Consider the following 4,019-nt stretch of genomic DNA (forward strand, 5'->3'; position numbering starts at 1 on the left):
GGGAAACGTCAGTGCGACCCCACCCAGGGTTTCATCACATGAGAAAGACAGAACAAGTACGGCTGCGCCTTGGAGAGGCAGAGCCCAAGGATAGGAACACAGACTACAGGGAGCATAGCACCCCCCAGAACACACACTTTCCCTGAACCTCTTCCCTCTCCTGAAGGGACTCGTGTGTAGAGAGAAGTGCCTTTAACTTACTGCTGTTAAGTCAGAAACGACCCATAGCTGACCCTCCAGTGGGTTTTTGGAAGACTGTGAATCACATGAGAAGAGATTGTCCATCTCTTTCCTGGAGGATTTGAACTGCCAGAGACATGCTGCTCTGGGGTGAGCAGACCTCTGGTAGCCTAGTGACAAGAAGCTGCGCTGCAGTCCTGAAGGCGCGGGGTTTGAGGCCACCAGCTGCTCCGGATGGGCAATCTTCTCCCTCCCATGTGATTAACTGCCTTTGAAAACCTGTCAAAAAGGGTCACCTGAGGGTCAGTTCCTATCCGGTGGTGCTCAATCACAACAAGAAGTGCAACTCCCTATGGACTACTCCACCAGCGCTCCCTTCCCAGAATGCCTAGCACGGCACTATTTCAAATCCCTGGAAACGACCCAAATATCCATCTTCCGTGAACTATGTGAACACAGTGTAGACATCCACACACAAAGCAGACTGCCCTGGGGAGCCAACAGTTCAAGACTCAGACCCTAGTGCACAGTGCCGAGATGCAGGCAGGTTGAGTGCAGTCAGAATGTGCTTGGGCAAGTGTCTTACCTGGTTCAGACCCCCGTGTGCATTTGCCCTCTGAAAGCCCATCACTGCCTCTTACGAGGTGTAGGCTTTCCGCATGGGGTGTGTGTAACTTGAATTAGAGGGGAGCCAGCATGAGCTTTAAGCACCACTACGTGCTCACTGTATCTGTCTCTGTCTCATTGGGATGCCCAACCCCACCCCTCAGGGAATCTCCCAACCTTCTAGAACAACTTGCTCTCAGAAATTATCTCCAAGGGAGCTCTGGTGGCCTAGTGGCAAGAAACTGCACTGCAATCCCAGAGGTAAATGGTTCAAATCCACCAGATGCTATGCTGGAGAAGGAGGGGCAATCTCCTCCTGTACCAGTCAGATCCGATTTGACAGTAACACACACAAAAATAATAAAGTAAAAATTTTTAAAAATTAAATAGGCAAGAAGCTGCACTGCAATCCCAGAGAAATTATCTCCATTCCCTATCTGCTCAGGTGCTTGCTATCAAGATCCCACCTCTTCTTGTCTGCAGGCTGGAGGGGACCTCAGAGAGAGGACGGGGCATGGGGACCCTGCTCTACCTGACTCTACTTACCAGGCTCACCACAGAAATAGAGTCTCCCTGGGCCACTTTCTGGACAAAAGCAAGACTCCCCTCTCCCCCATCTCATTCTCACCAGGCTGGCAACCCCAGACTTCCCTTTTCCACAAGGCAACTTCCGGGACTAGATTTCACTTTGCTGCCCACCTCAGCCCTGTCTGAAGGAAGGAACCCAGGTGAGCTGTAGTCAATTTGTGGCTTTTTTTAGCCACTGCAGGTGTAACTCTCACCACATGGCTGGCTTTTTGTTGGTGTTAGGTGTCATTGAGTCACCTATGACTCACAGCAGCCCTGTGAACGACAGATCTGAGTCTCACTCTGTCCTGCATGATCTTCACCTTCTCTGATCTCAAGTCTGTTGTTACAGTCACTTGAATCCATCCTGCTGAGACCCCTCCTTGCTTTCTCTGGACTTCCACCTTTCCCAGGGTGATGTCTTTTTTCCTAGGACTGCTTTTTTGCTGACAACTAGTCCGCCTGACAACATGTTCAAGGTATGTGAGACAAAGCTTCCCCATCTCTGCCTCTAAGGCGCACTCTGCACTTCCTCCGTGACTGGGTGGTGGTAGTTGTGTACCGTCAAGTTGGAATCCACTCACAGCTAACCCTCCAGCGGGTTTTCAGAGGCTGTGGATAACACGGGAGATTTCCCTTCTTTCTCCCACAGAGCAGCTGGTAAATTCAAACCGCATACCTTCCATGACTGGGTTATTGTTGTTGTTAGGTGCCATTGAGTCCGGTAAAACACAAAACCACCCTCTAAGAAGCTGATCTGAACCCTGCCCTATCCTGTGCCGTCCTCATCACCTCTGACACACCAGAGCCCATTGCTGGAGTCACTGTGTCAGTCCATCTCACTGGGTGTCTTCCTCTCTCCATCACTGATTCTCATCTTCCCAAGCATGATGTCTCTTTTCAACGAATGTCCTTGCCTAGCTCCATGTCCAAACTATGAAAGACGAAGCTTTGCCATCTTTGCCCCCAAGGAGCATTCTGGTTGCACTTTTTCCAAGACCTATCTGTTCTTTTGGCATTCCATGGGCTAGTCAGTACTCTTCTCTAGCACCACAACTCAAAGGCATCGATTCTTCTTCTATCATCCTTAGTCATTGTCTAGCTCTCTGATGCATACCAGGTGATTGAGAATATCATGGTAGGACTATGCCGTTGTTAGGTATTTGTGGCCCTCCCTACCAGAGATCGTATGATCAATGACACTGGAAATAGAAGTGAAAAGGTGAGGAAAAATGGAGTCGCATTCATAGTAAAAAAGACCATTTCTAAATTCATCTTAAGGGAACTCTGGTGGCCTAGTGGCAAGAAGCTGTGCTGCAATCCCAAAGGCATATGGTTCGAATCCACCAGATCCTTTGCTAGAGGAGAAGGGGCAATCTCCTTCTGTGCCAGTTGGTTCCAACTTGACAATACACAACAAGGAAAAAAAGATACACCACGAAATATAATGTTGTGACAGGATAATCTCATACACATTCAAGGAAAATCTGTTACTACTCCTATCATTCAAATATATGCACCAACAACCAGAGCCAAAAAGGAGGAAATGGAATATTTCTACTAATTTTAGCTGTTAAAAATGGATCAAATATTCAACCAAGACACATTAATAATATTGAGTGACTGAAATGCAAAAGTTGGGAACAGGGAAGGAAGATCTGTAATCGGAAAACATGGACTTGGTGACAGAAGCAGGAGATAGAATGATAGAATTCTGTACCGGCAATAATATATTGATTGCAAATATGTTTTACAAGAAACACAAATGACGGTTGTACACATGGACCTTCACCTGATGATCTACACAGGAATCAGATGGATTACATCTGTGGAAAGAATCACTGGAGAAGCTCAGTATCAGCTGTGAAAACTAGGCCAGGTGCTGATTGTAGAACAGATCAACTATATGTGCAAGTTCAAATGGAAGCTAGAGAAAATGAAATCAAATCCACAAGAATCAAAATTTGACCTTAAGTCTATCCCACCTGAATTTAAAAACCATCTCAGGAACAGGTTTAAAGCCTTGAACACTAAAGAATGCAGACCAGATGACCTGTGGCACAATATCAAGAATGTCATCCACGAAAAATGCAAAACTTTGTTACAAAGACAGAGGAGGAAGAAAAGATTGAGATGGATGTCAGAAGTATTCTGGATATTGCACTAGAGTGCCAAGAAGCCAAAGCAAAGGGAAGAAATCAGGAAGTTAAGGAACTGAACAGAAGATTTCAAAGAGCAGCTCAGCAAGACAAAGAAAATATAACAAAGCAAAGAGCAAAGAGCTGGAGTCTGAGAATCAAAAGGGATGAACTCTCTCAGCATGTCTCAAGCTGAAGGAACTGAATAACAAATTGAGGCCATAAGTTGCAACAATTAAAGATGCTATGGGCAGACTATTGAATGATACAGAGTACTTCAAAAGAAGATGGAAAGAGTACGCAGAATCACGGTACCAAAAAGAATTGGCTGACACAGAACTTCATAAAACGGGGTATGACTATGCACACTCATGTTTATCGCGTCTTTGTTCACAATAGCAAAGAGTTGGAAACAACCAAATTGCCCATCAAAAAAACGAATGGCTAGAGAAGCTGTGGTATATTCGCACAATGGAATACTATGCTGCATTAAAAAACAAGGAACTCATGCAATATTATTCAAAATGG

The sequence above is a fragment of the Elephantulus edwardii genome, unplaced genomic scaffold (genome assembly GCF_000299155.1).
Source record: "Elephantulus edwardii isolate Elephantulus edwardi_28Jun2011 unplaced genomic scaffold, EleEdw1.0 scaffold00045, whole genome shotgun sequence".
NCBI lineage: Eukaryota > Metazoa > Chordata > Mammalia > Macroscelidea > Macroscelididae > Elephantulus > Elephantulus edwardii.